We start from the raw sequence: 21,264 nt of genomic DNA on the forward strand, positions 1-21,264 counted from the left end.
CCTTGGCAACAGAGGGAGACTCCATCTCAGAAAGAAAACCAATCAATGAGCTTATAATTATTTATTATGTTCAATGCATACTTTAATTGATTGAGCACATATTTTGAATCAGGCACTGCTCTAGATGTTAGAGATGTGGCAGTGAACAAACATTAAATTTTTTTTTTCCTTCATGTGGCTTATATTCTGGGGAGAGGAGGCAGGCAATAAGCAAAAATAAATATGCTAAATATATACTATTTGAGATAGTATACATTGAAATGGAGGAAATAATGTAGAACGTGGGGGTTCAGGGAATGCTGAGAGGATGCTGTTTTAAATAGGGAGTTCAAGTAAAACCTCACTGAAAAGGTGATATTTGAGAAAAAACCGCGAGAAAATGAGGGAGCAAGTAATGTAGATATTTGAGGAAAAGCAGTTCAAAACAATAATGAACTGCTTTTCATTCAGAACAAAGGCTGAATTCTTGAAGCAAAAATGTGCTTGGCATATATAGAGAATCATGGGGCGGTCATATTGACCAAAGAAGAATAAGAAACAGGCACAATAATGGAGGCTAAAGTCACAGAGGTAGCAGGTTCCAAATGACATAAAGTGGTTTTTTTGTTGTTTTTTTTTTTTTTTTTTTTTTTGCTTTGAGCGAGCTGGAAAGCCATTGCCAGTTTTGAGTGAAGGAGTGATGTGATGAATTTTTAAAAGATCATTCTAGAAGCTGTGTGCAGAATAAACTATAGATTGATAAGGATGGCAGCAGAAATACCAAGTAGGAATCTATTCCAGTAATCCAGATGAGGGATAATGATGATTTGGTTGAGAGTTGTAATGTTAGAGATGGTGAGAACTGTGCCAGTTTGAAAAGTATTTTAAAAGAGCATACAGGATTTGCTGATGAATTGGATTTGGGGTAATAAAAGGAGAGGAGTTGGGCATAATAATAATAATAGCTAATGCATTTGCACTGAATACATATTCAACACTATTAAATTTTTAAATAAGTATTAGCTAATTTAGTTTTTAGAAACAATGAAGAAATAATTCCTGGAACGTATGAGTACTCAATATTTACTAATTGAGGCACAGAGAGGATAACTAGCGTAGCCCATGCCATGCAGCTAGTAAATAGTGGATCCAAGATTCAAACCGAGACAGTGCAGCTACAGAATTCATGATTTTAAGTACTGCATGATGGATGGATGCTTTGAAAGAATGTTAGGGCCAGGATCTGGGATCCATGAGAATAAAGGAGGCCAGTGTTTTTGTGAGCTCAGCAGCCAAGAGCAGGAGTGGTGCTAAGAGGCCCAGGGAGATACCTGCTACCCCAAACATTGACTCTTTTCCCTGTGCAGGATGTTAGAAGCCCCCCAAACTCCAATAGTGTTCTACAGAGAGATAGTCAATAGACCATTTCTTAATTAGCCATATTTTTTTAAAAATAGGCTTTCCATTTCATCCATACATAGGCATGTGCTTATTTTGCCTAAAAGTGTATAACACAATTTGTCAACCAAAATGAAATTAATGTGGAAATTTTGTTGTTTGCTGGAATGCCACATTGGGGAATTATTTCATAGTTTTGATGAGTGAGCAGATACTAATTGAGAGACATGGAGTGATCAGAGGAGGTCAGTCAACCTGTCTGTGTTTATCAGCAGCTGCTCCTTTATGTTTTATCCGTGTTCTGTGGGGCCAACCACTCAAGAAAGCTCAGGCCTTGGCTTAGCCTCTTCTCAGAAGCTCATAGGAGCTACAGCCATTGCTAAGTGCTTAGGTATGCTGTATCCATAGTGTACACTCACACCTGGACACAGAGCATGTCCTGGTGCCCTGTATGGGGAGGACAAAATACCCACTGTCTCACACAAAGCTCTCCTACAGTTATGTTTTCCCATCAGTGTAATTATCCAACTGGGAGTGATTTCCACCTCTCTGTTTCTGGGAACATTCGTCAATGTCTGGAGACGTTTTTGGTTGCTATAACTGGTGGGAAGTGAGTGCTGCTAACAGTGAGTGAAGGCCAGAGGTGCTTCTGAATATCCTGCAATGCACAGGAGAGTCTCTGTGCAAAGAATTATCAGGCTTAAAACGTTAATAGTGCTGAAGATGAAAACTCTGGTGTAGGATGAAGCCTTCCTTGTCTTAGTTTAGGTTGGGCAGTTGGGGTGGGACAGATCACCTCAGAGCTTATAGGACACACAGAAATCTGAATGGGAATAGTTGGGGCTATTGGAAAGAGGTTAAAGGCCAGGACAGTCAGAAGGTGATTGGTTGAAGAAGAACTCAGCAGAATCCATTTCCCTTGTCTTTTCCATTATTGCTAGGGAAAGAGAGGATGCCAAAATGTGAAGGAATAGTCACCTGGTGCAATAGTAGCCAATGAGAAAATGTTGCTGGTGAGAAAATGATTGCAACATAACTTAACAATTTTTTTTTTTTTAAATAAGAAGCCACAGATGTATAGCCATTATCTAGCTATCTTCTCTCCTGTTAGCTTCAAGCTCTCTAAACTCTTCCTTCCCGGAAAGAGGCAATTAATGGCACCTGCCTTAAAGTTTCTTTTTCTTTTGCTTCTTTCTCTCTGAGAAACAGGATTTTTTAAACTTGTCTCTTTTCCCTTTCTTCTCTACTAAAATCAAGTTGGTGCTATCTATGTTATAGTTTTAATGTTAAGTGAATATGAAAGTGTCTTATCACTTATACAGTCTTACATCTGTTGAGATCAGGGCATCAGTCATGTTCTTGTGGTGGTAGGAAAGTGAGGTGGCAGGACAAAACAAGTTGCAGATTTCTGATTAACCAGGAAGCTAAAATGCAGTCCACCGGGAAGTCCGTGCATAGGTGCCTGATCTGTCCTGGGAGGTGCGGTAAACCTAACTCTAAAAACACACTCATTTGGCCTCATGAAAAAAATAATGTTAAAAGCTTAATTTCACACAATGAGTATCTATTGGTGAAGAGGTCCGAGTCTTCCACAATATATAAAATGTATTAGAAATGGATGATTACCTAACAGAGACAGGGTTAATCATCTATGAAATGATTCTCCAAAATAATTCTGAAACAAACACACGCACACACACACACACACACACACACCACATACACATTTTGGGGGAGTAAACCCTTATGAAAGCTTATAAATTAAACTCTGCCAGTAATTTATATACCTACAGGAGTGGTTTTATCAGCTCACCTCTGGAAAGCATGTTGAATTTGCTATTTGTCACTAAAGGTAGGTTTTAACAGTATTGATTTAAGACTGCTGGTGACAAGGAAAGATAACTAGTGGTCCTATGACTTCGATGTCTAAAGGATTCAATGAGATGGTTATTAGGGAAGCAAAGTGAAGTTGGAGGACAAGCGAGGCTCCTGGCTTCTGGTGAATGAGGAAGTCAGAAGGCAGGCAGTCTGCTGAGAAATGTTCCTGCTTGTTCTGCCAGCCTGACCCGGGTGGCAGAACAAGCAGTGGCCATAAAGACAGTTGGCTAATCTAGGAAAAAAAGCAAAATAATTATGTGAATAAATAACGTTACACAGTTGGGGTTATGGGTTATTTCTCTCCCTCCATAATAGAAATGGGCAAACTATGGCCACTTAAAAGACCAGGGTACAGAGTGACGTCACCAAGATGGCTAACAAGAGTTACCTGGTGCCCATCTTCTCCTCTACAAAAAGGGACAAAAACAAATAACTATTTTTTGAGTACAGTGACCGAGGAAGCACTCTGGAGAGCACCAGGGGAGTGGTGAAAACCCCACAGAGCAATGAAATCCAGGACAGCACCATAGACAGGGGAATGAGGAAGCCTGCCTTTGCAACACTGTCTCCGCCATTGGGATCAGCTCAGAGTCAGGAGGAAATTAATCTTACAGTTAAAAGGTAAGCTAGAGATCCACAGTAGCCCTCATTTATGCCACAAACGTTAACAATCCTTGCTACAAGAGAGTCCCCCAGTCCTCACAGTCTCTGAATCCAGTTTGGAGAGTAGCTAAGAGTTTGTGTAGCTGCATTGCCTCAGAGTAGGAGCTCAACATGAGCACCCTCCGCACCAGCAACCTAAACTGCTATGACTCAGCACCATCTTAAAATGGACCCACTAATACAGTGCATCCTGCTCTGGGGACCAGTAGCAACGGACTCTCTTCATCTCTGAGGTCCCACCATCGTGCCAGCAGGTGCTTATGGTTGCCTGCAGCATCACGACCCCAGCTGCCCAGAGCCTAGGCCAGACTGAATGACTGAGACCCTGACATCCAAAACTGCATGGCTACCCCACGCCCTCAGGAAACAAGCAGACCTGCACAGCATGCCGGGAGCATGACAAAGCTGAAATGGTGTGTTATTTATTGAACATTGAAAGGTGGTTTCTGATGAAATAAAGAGTCGTTTCAATAATTCTGAGCATTTTTTTTTGCCACGTCTAACTGAAAAGCAACAATGCATTCAGTTTCTATGGAGTCCAGGATGTTTAAAATTTAAATTCAAATTTTATTATCAGTATAAATACATAATTTATAAGTGTATTGCTGATTAAAGTAAAACAGGCAAGGTATAAACAGGCCTTCCTGACAATCAGCCCTTTGTTACTGCTCAAAGTTCCCTGGGTTAATCACACTCTGAATCAAAATCAGATGCTACTATGTGAACTCAAAAGGAAGTGAAATAAAAATACAGTTTCCTGAAATAACTACCAGTAAGCATCACAGTAGAAACAGTCCAGGCTCTAAAATCAGAGAAACCTGGATTATAATACTATTCTCTGCATTTTAGCAATCTCGAGCAGAAAACCTCTTAGAGACTTACTTTTCTATTTGTAGTATAGGAATATTATCTTCTAATCCTTTAGTTTATTGTAAAGGATAAACAATGAGACAATATACGTAAAATGCCTAGCATATAACAGGTACATGCAAATAGTAGCTACTATATAAAATTTATTGATTTGCCTTATTCTCAACTAATTTATCTTCATGTAGAGTCTAATCTATAAATTTAAAATAAATTCCCACAGATTGTCTTTTCCTCTTGAGAATTTACGTTTTATTATTTTTACTATCACAATTAGTATTTCTTTTTTATTTTTAAAATTTATTTATTTTTATTATACTTTAAGTTCTAGGGTACATGTGCACAACATGCAGCTTTGTTACATATGTATACATGTGCCATGTTGGTGTGCTGCACCCATTAACTCATCATTTACATTAGGTATATCTCCTAATGCTATCCCTCCCCGCTCCCTCCACCCCACGACTGGCCCTGGTGTGTGATGTTCCCCTTCCTGTGTCCAAGTGTTCTCATTGTTCAATTCCCACCTATGAGTGAGAACATGCGGTGTTTGGTTTTTTTGTCCTTGCAATAGTCTGCTGAGAATGATGGTGTCCAGCTTCATCCATGTCCCTACAGAGGACATGAACTCATCCTTTTTTATGGCTGCATAGTACTACATGGTGTATGTGTGCCACATTTTCTTAATCCAGTCTATCATTGTTGGACATTTGGGTTCGTTCCAAGTCTTTGCTATTGTGAATAGTGCCACAGTAGTATTTTAATTGATCGGTTTATGATGATTTGGAGAATTGTCCAGAAACTAAACAATCCTGACATTTCAGAAAGAGTAGCTTTGTTGTGAGCTACTCATTCACAAAGGACATTGCATGAGACAAGAAGTGTTCATTGTTATTTCCAGCCTCATGTTTTCCTTTTAGTTCATTGTCTTTGTCTGGGCTACTATAACAGAATACCTGAGACGGGGTGATTTATAAAGAACAGAAATTTATTTCTCACAGGTCTGGAGGCTGGGAAATTCAAGATGAAGGCACCAACATCTGATGGGGGCCTTCTTGCTGTGTCCTCAATAGTGGAAGGCAGAAGGGCAAGAGAGTAAGAACTTCCTCTGTCAAGCCCCTTTAAAAGGGCACCTAATCCCATTCATGAGAGAAGAGCCCTCAAGGCCTAATTATATCTTAAAGGCGCCACCTCTTAAAACCATCACACTGGCAACACCAAAATTTTGGAAGGGACATACTTAAATCATAGCAGGTATTGAAACATAAATAGAGAAATGCAACTTACACTGTTGGGAAAAAGAAGACTACATGCTATATAATTGTATTTGTGTAAACTGTATAAACAGGTAAAGCTAATTTAATCTGTTAGAGTCAGGATAATTGTGACCCTAGGTAGAAAAGGCTGTGTGTGTGTGTGCACATTTATGTATGTATTGGGAGGGTTAGTGAGTGAAAACCTCTGGGGTGCATGAAGAGGACCAGTGATGGTGATATTTTATTCTTAATCGTGGTGCAAGTTTCATGGGGTTCATTCAATTTGTGAAAATTCAGCAAGATAAATCCTCCTAATGTGTTCGATTCTCTGTATATGTACTATATTAAATACAGACTTTTAAATACATGATCATGGCAAAAACATTATATTTATAATTACATATTTTTTAGAATAGTTGAAAAAAGAAAGAGAACTAAAAATTACCCAAAATTCTACCTCCAAATTATAGCCAGTGCTGACATTTTATTTTATTATTCTGCTATTATTACTCTTTTTAAACAAAACTAGAGTCATGGTACATGTGGATTGTATCCTACTTTTGATAATTTATATTATTTTTCATAAATTCTGAATGTCATGAAATATGTTTTGAAAATATGATTTATAATACCGATGTAGTATTGCATTATATGGATGTGCCATATCTTATTTTACTAGTCTTATCTGCATAGCATTTAAGTTGTTTTCTTGGTTTTGTGTTTTTTTTTTTTGAAACGGAGTCTGGATCTGTCACCCAGGCTGAAGTGCAGTGGTGCCATCTCGGCTCACTGCAACCTCCACCTCCTGGGTTCAAGCGATTCTCCCACCTCAGCCTCTCAAGTAGCTGGGATTACAAATGTGCACCACCATGCCCGACTATTTTTTGTATTTTTAGTAGAGACAGGGTTTCACCATGTTGGCCAGGCTGGTCTCAAACTCCTGACCTCAAGTGATCGGCCCCCCTCGGCATCCCAAAGTGCTGGGATTATAGCCGTGAGCCACCGCACATGGTTGTTTTCATGGTTTTTTTTGCTCATAAATAATGCTATTATCAACAATATTGTACATAAGTCGGTGTCTCTCTGAACATTTCCTTAAAATAAATTCTTATAAGTGAAATTACTGAGTCCAGAGGTATAAATACCTTAAGCTTTTGATAAATATTATCATTTTCCTCTCTTAAAAAATCCTGTGAACTTATACTCTTACCAGCAGTATTCAAAGGTACCAATTTCTCTGCACCATTATTATCACAAGATGATACAGTTAATATTTATCAATATTTTACTAGCTCTATCTTCTACCAAGTTCCTTTCCTCATGTATCTCTAGAAATCCCAAAGGAATCTGTCCATGTTTCACGCATCCAGCTTGTTCTCATTTTTTATCTCAACCAGTTGTCTGATTCTAGCTTGTTATCTGCTTACTGCCAGCTCCTAACTTGCTTCCATTGCTCAGCTGTCATTCTTCCCTTTACTGTTTTTCCACAAGTATAGAAAAAGGCCTTTTCTTCAGTTCTCTACAGTGTAAGATGAGGCTGTGTTGAAACAATTTAACCAGACTTTAACAAAGGCTTGGAGAAAACATTAAAGGTTCAAATTCCAGATATGTAAAATTGTGTTGTAGTTATAGATATTCTAATACCCCTAAGCCTCAAACCTTTCAATCAAAGTCACAGGAAGTTCTTAGGTTGATTCTGACACCTTGCAATTATATCTGTAATCTCTTACTATTATCCAGCCACCATTTTTCAGGGAGCAGTTCAACTCCTCTACAGAAGGATGACCTTGAACATGTGTCCTATAACAGGTAACCATGACTCCAGCTTGTATAGATTTATTGTATCTGTATGATGGCAGTGCAGTATTAAAAAAATCTAGGAATATTTCTGCATTTAGTGACATCACATTGAAATCAACCATGGTGGGAGTATTTACACTAGGGAAATTTAAAAATGCTTCAAATAAGGACTAGTTTATTGTTTTGCTTATCATCTACACTTAAAAATATGATGGAGAAAATGTTAACAATGCAGATTAAACCTAAAAGGGTGTCATGGCTGTAGGCATTGCATTGTGAATAGTAAAAAACTGAGAAAATATCCTTCCAGTATTTGAAAACTACTATCTGATTCAACGAAGAAGCTATTCCTGTCATTGATGAGCCAGTGATGTTCCAACATATATCTTTGTTGTTTCACTTTCATCTTACTCATTAAAACACACACAAATATCAACCAACATTTATGGAGAAACTAAACACATGGCCGGGCATGGTGGCTCACGCCTGTAAACCCAGCACTTTGGGAGGCCGAAGCAGGCAGATCATTTGAGTCCAGGAGTTCGAGACCAGCCTGGTCAACATGGTGAAACCCCATCTCTACTGAAAATACAAAAGTTAGCTGGGCTTGGTGGTGCATGCCTGTAATCCAATCCCAGCTTATTGGGAGGCTGAGGCAGAAGAATTGCTTGAACCAGGGAGGCACAGGTTGCAGTGAGCCAAGATCCCTCCACCACACTCCAGCCTGGGAGACAGAGTGAGGAGATTCCATCTCCAAAAATAAAAAATAAAAAAAAAGAAAGAAAAGAAAAGAAACTAAACACATTCATCAGCTGCAGCCATAGTTTGGTTATGGAAACAAGAGTTTGGCAAAATTCCATAAAAGCATTTTGTAAGAATCAATAGGTTCTTTGATATTTTCAAAAAAGTGTTGTATATTTGAGTAATATTTGTAAATTATATGCTAGTACTTCTTTAAAACAATAAACCTTAAATATAAATATGTGTGCATATGTATACTGGTGGGTGTCACACCACTCACACCCATATGCAGTATTTTTGTTTTAATATAAAACTGGCTGTTAAGCAATTGCACTATTGACACAGAACCTATGTGACAGTCTGGATTTTAATTATTGTGAGATAGGAAGGCATGGAGGGGGTTTTTAGGAGAGGAAATAACATAATTTAACTTATGATTTAACAGGATATAACGGGATCACTATAGCTTGCATGCTGAGGACAGACTGAGAGCACAATTGTAGACACAGGAAAACCTAGGAGGCTACTGGCAATATTCCAGGTCATAGACTATGGTGGCTGAAACCAGGATAGTATGAGTAGGGATAGCGAGAAGTTGTCAGCTCTTGCATATATTTTGAAGTTAGAATCCACAGGATTGTTGATGGATTAAATGTACATTTTGAAAGGAAAAGTGGAATTAAAAATTAGTCCAGGCCGGGCGCCATGACTCAAGTCTGTAATCCCAGCACTTTGGGAGGCCGATGTTGGTGCATCATGAGGTCAGGAGTTCAAGACCAGCCTGATCAACATAGTGAAACCCCGTCTCTACTAAAAATACAAAAAAGTAGCCGGGCATGGTGGTGCACACTTGTAGTCCCAGCTACTCGGGAGGCTGAGGCAGGAGAATCGCTTGAACCTCGGGGGCGGAGGTTGTGGTGAGCCGAGATCGCGCCACTGCACTCCAGCTTGGGCAACAGAGCGAGACTCCATTTCAAAAAAAAAAAAATAGTCCAAGGTTTTCAGCCTAAGCAACAGGAAATTTGGAATTACTATCCACTGTAGAAAAGACTAAGAGTAGATAGGGAAGACTAACAGACTAAATTTTGATTGATACTTCAGTTAAAATTGTGATTAATATTACATTAATCCTCAGATTAGAGGAGACTGTCAAAAACTCATTTTTGGATGTTTTAAGGTGCTTGTTAAACCTTTAAGTGGTGGTGTTGATTAGGCAGTTGGATATAAGAATGTGCATTTCAGTTTAGACTATAGACATAAATCTGGAAGTCATCAACAGATAAATGTCTAAAGTCATGTGACTGAATAAAATCAGCTTGTGAGTAAAACTAGACAGAAAAGCAAAATAATTCAAGTACTGGAACTGAAATATTCTAATGTTTAGGGGGCAGAGTATGAAGAAGAACTAGAAAAAGAGACTTGCAAGACTGCTCAAAAACGCGGGAAAACAAAATGAGTGTGATGTCTTAGAAGCCAGGTGAGAAGAGTATTTTAAGAAATCAGGAGTCATCAACTGTGTCATATCCTGCTGATGGCTCAAATAAGACGAAGACAGAAATAATCACTGCATCTAGCAATAGAAATATTATTTGGCAACCTGGGATAAGAGCAGTTTCAGTGGAGTGGTGTGGTAAAAAGCTTGTTTGGATAGTTCAACAGAAAACAAGAAGAGATACAATTCTGGCAAGGAATACAGACAGCTGTTTCAAGGAGTTTTTCTGTAAAGAGAAAAAGAAAATGGGGCATTTGTTGCAGGTTAAAATGAGGTACAGTTGGAGCTTTTTTGTAAGCACAATGAGAGCAATATTGAAATGTTTGTATACTAAAGGCAGTGATCTAGCAGAGAGGTGTTGTTTTTGGTCTGTTTTATGTTGCCATAATAAATTTCCATAGATTGGAAAATGTATAATAAAAATTTATTTGTGTTACAGTTCTGCAAGCTAGGAAGACCAAGACCATGGCCCTGGCATCTAGGCAGGGAGCTTCGTGCTGTGTCGTCTCCTGGTGAAAGGCAGAAAGGCAAGATAAGGTGAGGTTAAGCCACTCTCGCGATAACTGACTCCAGTAATAATGATATTAATTTATTCATAAAAGCAGAGCCCTCCTGACTCAATCACCTCTTATTACACCCCACCGCCCAACACTGTTGCACTGGGAACCAAGTTTTCCACGTATGAACTTTGGGAACACATTCAAATGATAGCAAGGAAGAATTTGATGATGCAGACGAGAAAGGGGATATTGCTTGAATGGGCAATAAGGGACAGAATCTAGTGTGTAAATGGCAGTGAGCTCTGTAGTTAGTCAGGATCATGGACAATTACACATAGCAACAAGAAAGAAGGTAGAATACATGGCCATAGTCACAGGTGGGTGTCCAGATGAAGAAGTAGGAGCTTTGGAAAATTCTGGCTGTTTCTATCTTTTGCAGAGGTTGAGCATGGGCAAAGAGCTTTTAAAAAATGGGAAAGAGAAAAGAAAGTATAATATGGCCCTCTAGGTGAGTGGAAAAGTATGTTCTAGGGAGATGATATGGTTTGGCTGTGTCCCCACCCAAAATCTCTTCTTGAATTGTAATCTCCATAATCCACATGGGTCAAGGGCCCGACCAGGTGGAGGTAATAGGATCATGGGGGAGGTTTCCCTCATACTGTTCTCATGACAGTGAGTGAGTCTCACAAGATCTGATGGTTTTATCAGTGTCTGGCATTTCCCCTATTTGTACTCATTCTCTGTCCTGCCTCCCTGTGAAGAGGTGCCTTCCACCATGATTATAAGTTTTCTGAGGCCTCCCCAGCCATGCGGAACTGTGAGTCAATTACATCTCTTTTCTTTATAAATTACCCTGTCTCAGGTACTTATTCATAGTAGTGTGCGAATGAAATAATACAGGAGATGGGATTGGATGTCTTTCACATAACTGAAATCTATATACTAAAAATTACATCCCAACTTTCCTTCACCTGCATTACTATTCAGTGCTAATTAGTATCTAAAATTCTTTGAGTGGGACACTAGGCTAAGCACTGTATCGTGATCTTATTTGGTCTTCACCATAACTCTTATTTGTTAGAGATAGCTGGTTTTCACATTTTATAGATGAGGAAATCGAAGCTGTGAGATATATATATATACACACACACATATATATGTATGTGTATATATATATGTATACACATATATATATACATTTACCAAACTATTAAGTGGCAGTACATTACTCAAATTCGGTCTATATTCAGGGTCATAGTCCTTAACTACATAGAGAGCCATATAGGACATTATCAGAACTCTAGATTTTACTCAGCATGAAATGTATATTTTATACTACAATGATATCTCAATTGCCCAAGTAAGAATTTGAGAAGTCACTCTGGTAGGCAGAAAAGTGGACCCTGCCTGCAGATATCTATGTCCTAATCCCTGTAATCTATGAATCTGTTACATTACATGGCAAAGAGGAATTAGGGTTACAGATGGAATTAATGTTGCTAATCAACAGATAGGAAAATTATCGGGGTATGACCAAAGTAATCAGAAGGGTTCTTAAAAGCGAAATAAGCGTGCAGAATAAAAGATAATTAAAGAGATGGCACTGTGAGAGGCCATGGTCTGACATTGCTGGCTTGAAGATGGAAAATGGGGCCATGGGCCAGGAAATGTGTGTGGCCTCTGGAAGTTGGAAAAGGCAAATAATCCAGATTTTCCCCTACAGTCTTCAAAAGGAATATAGCTCTGTGTACTTTGATTTTTGTCCAATGGGATCCATTAATACTTCTGACTCCCAGAATTGTATGATAATATGTTTTTGCTAGTTTAAGCCACTAAGTTTGTGGTAATTTGTTACAGCAACACTAGGAAACCGATAGTCATCGTTAACTTTTCTTTTGTACCTCTCCACCATTTCTATCAAAGTCATAATGAAAATTTGTGTGGGTTTTATCTTTAATTTTTGTTGGCTTATCACTCCCTCACTACCATGTTGTCTTAGAAAGGATTTAATGTTCTTACTGGGTTAATATCTTCAAAAAAGTTCATCTTTTCTAGCTTTATTTTCGTTTAATTCAGTACCTCATTTTCTCTCCACTGAATATTTGTGGTATTATCTTTGCTAGTTTTCTTGCCTTCTACACTTAAGCCTTGGTCCACATTTGTGCACAGTGATCCATCATTCTAAAATGCATGCAGTGACACAGGGGAGTATGTAGAACTAGAAGAGGGGGGCTTTAGCGAGAGCCACAAGCGTGAAGGAAGTTGGTTTTTTACCCCCTATTTCCATGTGAGATTTGTTTTATTTAGATCATTCATTATGCATTAACTTACTCTTGCGATTGCTTACAGACAGGATACTTTACTTTTAGAAACTACAACAAGTGCAAAGCACAGGAATGTAGATGCTCACCACAACTTACAGTTATGTGGGTGCTTCTCTGCTTCCTGTTCTCATCACGGGACATTACAGTGCAAGAGAGAGGACTTTTGACATTCCTAGTTAAGAAACCATTCATAAGCAGCAAAAAGAAAAACCATCAATCCAACTGATTCCTAAATCCTAATAATCTGCATTCAAATTGTTTATTTAGCATTATAGAATGAAGACTGAACTTGGAATCTTAAACATGGAAGGTGAATTCTACCTTTAAATCTTATTGCATATATGTCCTCAGTACAAGTCACTCCACCTGTCAAACCTGTTTCCTTATCTGGAAAAATGAAGGTAGAAAGGAAATTAACTTGGGTTGGGAGCTGCGCTACACACATATGTACATTGTCTCATCTAATCTCCAGAAAAAAGCAAAGAACCATTAGTGCACAGACTTGTCTTTTCACTCTTCTATCTAAAAAAGACAAAAATTTTTGTGAATTATAATAATAGAAGAGGCTGAAATATGAACTCTGAATAACTGTGGACCTTAGCTATAATTCTGGGAGGCAATATCCATTTCTCCCAAAGGACATCAGGAAACTTGGCATCCAGTAACTACTTTGTTGTTGATAAGATGTGTGACTTTAGACAAGCTATGTGCTCCCATTAGGGCTCACTTTCTGCACCCTTCTTAAAATGAGAGGATTGGATTATTCTACAAACCCTTCCCTTTGATATTCTATGCCAGGAATTGGCAACTATCTTCTACAAAGGGCCAGATAGTAAATATTTTAGGCTTTGCAGACCATAATGTCTCTGTCAAAACTACTCAACTCTATCTGTACAGAACAACGACAGCTGTAGATAATATGTAAATTAATTGGCATGACTACATTAGAGTAAAACTCTACTTACAAAACAGACTGTGGCCTGGATTTAGCCCAGAGAACTTAGTTTGATGAGCCCTGGTCTATGGAGCAATGAAGAATTTTGTGTGTGGCCAATTCCACTCTTCCTTTTTCTGTTTGGATCAATATAGTCAGAACTAATTTTGTTCATGCCTCGCCTAAAGGTGTCTCTCTGTTGAAGTGGAGTTTATTTATGTGCTTCAATCTTTTTTGTTTAAGTCAGAATTAAGCTGAGAATTTTGAGAAGTAAATAGACAGGTTTTTGGCTGTAGCTTATTAAGAACAGCATTGGCTATCTTAAGCATACATGAATGCTATCATGTTCTACATATGAACATGACAGAAATGAAGAAAACATTAATGAATAAAAGTTATATGATAGTTAAGAATTTGGATAGATTTAAGATCCTACTCTCACATATTTGTTCCAATTTTTATGTGTGATTACATTATCACAGCATCCTAGCCAGTATATTGACACCAATCAAAATACACATTGGATTGCATTTTAAGTTATCAAACATATTGCTTTTATGAAATGCACAGAGATCTTTAATGAGGCTTCTTAGCTATAAGAGAATGTTTCACAAAGGATGGGGAACAGAGGGGAATTAAGAATTTTCATGTATTTCTGCAGATGGTAGATGGACAAATGGCCTGTTAAAGGTATTTGATTAGGTTAAGCAACCATCACAAGAAAGTGACTTGGAAATCACTGTCAAAGCCAGCATTTGAACAATAATACAACTTTAGGTCTGTGTACTCTAAGTTTTTCTTTATGTATGGCTTGGCTAGTTCAACAATGGTAGCATTACTTTAGAACTTTCTTTCTTTTTTTTTTTTTTTTTTTTTTTTTGCTGTTGTTTAATTCAGCTAGCTCTTTGTGCTAAAGATGCATCTGATGGCAATGTGTATCACCAAAGGTTTTCATCAGAGCAAGAAGTACGTCTGAAGCTGGAGGAAGCTTTGGGCACATTGACAAATATCCCCAAAGCAAGACTGCAGTATGGGCTCTTAAATCAGCAAGTGTTTTGATATTTGCATGTTCTCTTTATTTTCTATTCTCATTGTTTCTTTCTGTTCCGCTATGCCTTCAACTTCACTTGCTCAGTGACTTCAGTCATAGAAAATATTCAGAGGGCATGGGCAGATGGTGAATTCACCAGGGAGTTTATGCAATTCTCTGATTCATTTCATCATTCTAGAATTATACAGAAATAAGCCCAGTATGAGCTTAAGCATATTCTGCCTTGAAGAATGAAAAAAAAAACACCGAAAATGATTAAAACATAAATTTAAGTAGTCTTCTATTTGCCCTGTAGAATATTTCTAATTAGATTTAATTGAATTCTGTCAGTTCCTCACCCCAATAGCTGCATTTTTCAGTTCTGGATAACATTTTTATCAGTGTTTGTTTTTTTTCTGATAATGACATTTTTCTCATGATTTTTTAATCTGATCAACGTTTCATGAATTTTATGAATAAATATGTATTTATTGTATGAGCTTCAACATTATTGTGCTTACTTTTGACATGATCCATTTTGTTATTGCAATCTGGTGCCGTGTAAAGAATCTGTCAATTCCACTGGTTCTCAATGAGATGCAGTTTTGTCCCATGTCACACATTTGGAAATGTTTGGAGACATTTGTGGCTGTCACAACCTGGGGCGAGAGGAGACAGGGAGAGATCCTAGTTGCATCTAATGGGTACATGTCAGGGATTTTGCCAATGGTCTTGCTATGCGCAGTCCAGACCCTCATCCCCAACAAGGAAAAAAAAAAATATCCAGCTCAAGTTACCAATAGTGTCCAGGTCTAAAAAATTCAGGTCTGGTCTAAAAGCATGTAAAAATGTACACAGATAATTCAAGCAATTCTGTATCATAGCACAAATCTTGAACATGCCATAAGTCCTTACAGTACATATGGGAAATTTTTACAGGAAAGTGCTAGAAGCTTTGTTTCTGATGGTATTCAATCTACTCTTACATTAAGAAAATTGCAAAGTAGAGAGTCTCACAATGCACCCAAATTCATATATTTTTCCTCGAGAAATGACCAGGAGGATTTGATTAAGAATATATATTTTTGTTTGTAGTAATCTTCATAGTTATATCTGCACAGAACATTTTTTTTTCTATTAATTGCTGTCAGTCATTCTATTCCATTTCTTTGCTACCCATACTTGAGTAATAGAGGAGCTGCCATGTTAATTCAATATAAGCTTTGACCCTGGAAATTTGGGGAAAGACATCGGGAATGAGAATCTACTCTCTCTTGCTTTCCCTATGGTTACTAAACCTATAATACACAATGTACCAGATATTTCTAAGGCCGTACTTTTGATTACATGAATTGAAGAAGCACTGAAGATCTAGAGGGAGACAGAGATAAACAAAAAGAGGAAGAAGTTGTGTAATAAGCTCTTCTGTGCATTATGAATGTATGTTCCACTCTGGCACATTTTCAAAAGTAGGAAATAAAAAATAAAGTTGCTTTGTGCATATTGGCAATGATAGACTGTTGTTTCTTTCTTTCTTTTCTTTCTTTTTTTTTTTTTTTTTTTTGAGACGGAGTTATTGCTCTTGTTGCCCAGGCTGGAATGCAATGGCGCCATCTTGGCTCACCACAACCTCTGCCTCCTGGGTTCTAGCAATTCTCCTGCCTCAGTCTCCTGGGTAGCTGGGATTACAGGCATGCACCACTACGCCCGGCTTATTTTTGTATTTTTTAGTAAAGATGGGGTTTCACCATGTTGGTCAGGCTGGTCTCGAACTCCCGACCTCAGGTGATCCGCCTGCCTCGGCCTCCCAAAGTGCTGGGATTACAGGTGTGAGCCGCTTTGCCCTGCCGACTGTTGTTTCTTTAAATGAGAAACACTGGAAATAGACTTTAATGAGAGAACATGAAGGTCAAGATTATTTTAGTCATACATTCATATATGTGCACACGAGTGCACACACACGCCTTTACACATATAAATCCATAATGTATATGTTATCTGCTACTTTGCTACTTTTACTCACGAATTTCTCGTAAACGCCTTTTTATTTCCACTTACGTCACTATTTTCATAACTGCTGAATGGTTCATGGCTTTACAGTTCTTTACTAAGCTATGCTTTTCTTGGTTGGAATTTAGGTGGTTTGTTACCAGAGGTTCCCTGATAAAACAATGCTGGAGTGATCATGCTTGTGCAAACTCTTTATGCATTTTTTGCTATCATCTTCAAAAATATTTCTGCAAGATCTGTTAAGCCAAATAATATTCAATTTAAACAGTTTTGAAGCACAATGCTAATTCCCCTTCTGGAAAGGCGGGCACAAGTTGCATTCCCACCAGTGCACAGATATGCCCACATCATACACCTTTCCTGACAGCGGGAGACCTCAGGCTCCTCCATCTTTGTTAATATTTTCTTAATTATCACTACGAAGGGTAAAAAAAAAACTTCATTTTCATCTAAATTTTTGATAAATAGTGAAGGTGAACATCTTTTCATTTTTACTAACAATTTTCAATTCTTATTTTGGCATTTTAAATTCTTAATTGGCTTTTCATATTTGTTGCTCAGTTTTAAAAAATGTTACTCATCTTTTTAGTTTTAATTTATACAAGCTCTTTGAATATTAAGAAAATTAATCTGTCAGATGTATTACACATATTTTTCCCAGATTGCCTTTTAACTCTCATTATGGTATTTTTTAGCTAAAAAGAAGCTTACATTTTTATGTCATCATATTTATCATTTTTTTAGAAGTTCTTGGTATGCTAGTTAGGTTTAGAAAGGCATGACCTACATCAAGATTATGAAAAGCATTCGTACATAACTCCTTCAACTATAATTTAATTTTTAACATTTAAATATTTGATCTATCTGGAATTGATTTGAGAGCTTTGGAGTGAGGTACTGTAATCAAGCTTAGTAACTAGTGGTTAGGCTATATAATAAGAAAGACTTGTATTAAGGTCTGAGCTCCATCACTTAATTGCCAAGCGACCTTGAAAAAAATCACTTAACCTTTTGGAGCCTGTTTTTTTTTTTTATCTGTGAAAAGGGGCAATCATAATCCCTAACTCACAGGTTTGTGATGAAAATAACAGTTCACAGAATTTAGAGCAAATGTTGGAACATATTAAGCATATTATTAATGTTAGCCGGACTTTGTCTTGTTATTATTACTATTCCAAGTAGGTAGACAGTTTTCCCCAAATGATTTATTGATTAGTCTACCTTTTACCCAAAGATTGAAAATGTTATCTTCAGTACATAATTACAATATATGATTAGATATATGTCTAAATGTCTAAACCCTCTAATCTGCTATATTGTTCTGCCTGTGCATCTGGGTAACATCTTTTCAATTACAATAGCATTTAGGGTAGTTTTTAATGTCTAGTGGGCAAGGTCCCTGCCATTACTCTACTTTACTTGGTCTTTGTATAGATATTCTTCCATATTATTTCCCTCCAGATACACTTTGGAACTATTGGGTTGAGATTCACACACACACAGAATCCCATTCAGTAATATTTTTAACTTGTTTTTTAAATGAAAGAATGATATTATAATTATATATTAATTTTGCTATCAGTTGCATTCATTTCTGATGTGTAAAAAAATGATGTTGTCTTTTCCAAAAACATTAGAGTACTCTCAAAATATTTTTTTTTGTTGTCTTTTGAGACGGAGTCTTGCTCTGTCGCCCAGGCTGGAGTGTTGTGGTGCGATCTTGGCTCACTGCAACCTCTGCCTCCCCAGTTCAAGCGATTCTCCTGCCTCAGCCTCCTGAGTAGCTGTGACTACAGCTAATTTTTTGTATTTTTTGTAGAGACGGGGTTTCACCGTGTTAGCCAGGATGGTCTCGATCTCCTGCCCTCGTGATCCGCCCGCCTCGGCCTCCCGAAGTGCTGGGATTACAGATGTGAGCCACCGCGCCCGGCCAAAAGAATTTTTAATAACAGTAAGCATCCTTCACTTGTTTCTGGAATTAATTTTGAACTTTCTTTATTTTTTATGATTAAATATGCTGTTTTTAGTTTGAGTCATATATTTAAGTTGTTAAGAAAGCACAATGCTAATTGCCCATCCAAAAAGCTAGAAAAATGTGCATTTGCAACAGTGTGCATAAATATGCCCACATTCCATGACATCCCTGACAGCGGATTTCCTTATGTTCTTTCCTTTTTGCTAATGTTTTTGTTATCAATTTGAAAGGTCAAATATCTCATTTTAATCTCTTTATAGACACAGGAAGAACTGATATCTTTAAATCACTGCCTTTTCTATGTTTCTCTACTTTGATTCAGGCCTTTTTCTTTTACTCTCTCCCAGTAAAGTTTTATATGGTAGCTTTCTTCATTTAGTACTCATGCATTGCTTATTTAATTTATTCCTTGTTTCTTTTTTTCATTTTACTTTTGACTGCTTGTGTGAATGGGCTTTTTCATTTCATTTTAGCTTTTTGTTGGTATGAAAGGAAGATGTTAGACATTATATATTAATTTTACAGTCACTTTCATATCAAACATGTAAAATTTTTCTACCCTTTTCTTTTTTTTTTCTTCTTTGAGACACACTCTTACTCTGTTGCCCAGGATGGAGTGCAGTGGCGTGATCTCAGCTCACTGCAACCTCTACCTCCCAGGTTCAAGGGATCCTTGTGCCTCAGCCTCCCAAGTAGCTGGGATTACAGGCACACATCACCATGCCCAACTAATTTTTGTATTTTTAGTAGAGATGAGATTTCACCGTGTTGGCCAGGCAGGTCTCGAGCCCCTGACCTCAGGTGATCCACCCACCTCGGCCTCCCAAAGTGCTGGGATTACAGGCATAGCCACTGTGCCTGGGCTTTTTCTTTTCTTTTCTAAATGTACTATGTAGCAATTGTTAAAAAATGTGTTTTTGTATATATTCAAGGTATAAAATGTGATGTTATAAGATACACATATACAGCATAAAATCTATCAATTTTAAAGCAATTTTATATAACTGTCAAAAGCCGCATCCTAATTTTGTTCATATATAAATTTTAAATTTTTCAATTATTTTTACAATTAAACATAAGGCTTTTAATTTGAATCATATGTTACACATTTTAAGAAAGCACTTATATTTAAATGAAGGTTTAACTTTATAAATTCCCTCATTGACATCTACCAGAACAACCATATTTCTTCCCTCCTTTGGCTTATTAATATGGTAAATTATATTTACGTAATTCTTTACAGGATTCCTGATTTTCAATGCTTTTCATTCTTAGAATGTCTCCCACTTCATCATTATATATTATTTTATTGATATACTGTTGGATTATGTTTACAAATATTTTGAAATACTTTATTTCAGACTTTTGCGTTAAGATATATTTTTCAGTAGATTTCTCTGCATTCATTATTGCCATTAGGTTCATTTGGGTATTAGTATTATGCTTCTTTAATGAAACAATTAGAAATGTTTTGTTGTCTTCCACACTCTGAAACAGTTTAAAATATGTAGCAATTATACTGGTTAAAGGAATGACCTCTCTAGCCAGAGAATGGGAGAGAGAGAGAGAGAGAGAGAGAGAGAGAGAGAGAGAGGGAGGCAAAGATTCAAAATCTGGATTTACCTACTCTTCTACCTACTCTTTGTTTTTACATTTATAAAATGGTTGTAATAATTGATACGATTTGGCTGTGTCTCCACCCAAATCTCATCTTGGATTGTCGCCCCCATAATTCCCATGTCTTGTGGGAGGGTCCTGGTGGGAGACAATTGAAACGTACAGGTTGTTTCCCCCATACTCTTCCTGTGGTAGTGTATAAGTCTCATGAGATCTGATGGTTTTATAAGGGGAAACCCCTTTCTCTTGGTTCTCATATTCTGTCTTGTCTGACACCATGTAAGACGTGTCTTTTGCCTTCTGCCATGATTGTGAGGTCTCCCCAGCCATGACTTAAGGGCTCTTAAGCCCAACTGACTTAGGGCTCTTTTTGGACAATGAAAATGTTCTATAACTGGATTCTTATGATGATTGCACAACTGCATAAATGAACTAAATATCATTAAATTGCGTAATTTATAATTCATAACCTTTATGGTATGTTAATTATACCTCAGTAAAGCTGTTAAAGTCAAGAAAGTATAGAAAACAGTTTATGCAAGTAATATTAAGAAATGATAGATTTGGTGATTTCATGTGAGAGAATGGGGAATGAAAACACTTTACCATAATACCCAAGGCTCTGGATTGAGTAACAGGGATTACAGTCTTGAAATTCACTGTATTGACGAACACAGGAGGAGAAACCAGATCCACGGGAGAAGATAAATTCGTGTTTAGCAGTTGAGTTGGAAGTGCTAGTGAGATTTTCAAGTGGATGTCTGTGAGGCAGTTCAGTATAAGAGTTGGAGATTAAGAAA

At 37.5% G+C, this 21,264-nt stretch overlaps 1 pseudogene; it reads left to right on the forward strand.

Annotated features, from left to right (window-relative positions):
* The window catches only part of LOC112130972 (melanoma-associated antigen C3-like), a 644,458-nt pseudogene that overhangs the window by 470,998 nt on the left and 152,196 nt on the right, over positions 1 to 21,264 (forward strand).

This window comes from Pongo abelii, chromosome X, assembly GCF_028885655.2.
Source record: "Pongo abelii isolate AG06213 chromosome X, NHGRI_mPonAbe1-v2.0_pri, whole genome shotgun sequence".
Taxonomy (NCBI): domain Eukaryota; kingdom Metazoa; phylum Chordata; class Mammalia; order Primates; family Hominidae; genus Pongo; species Pongo abelii.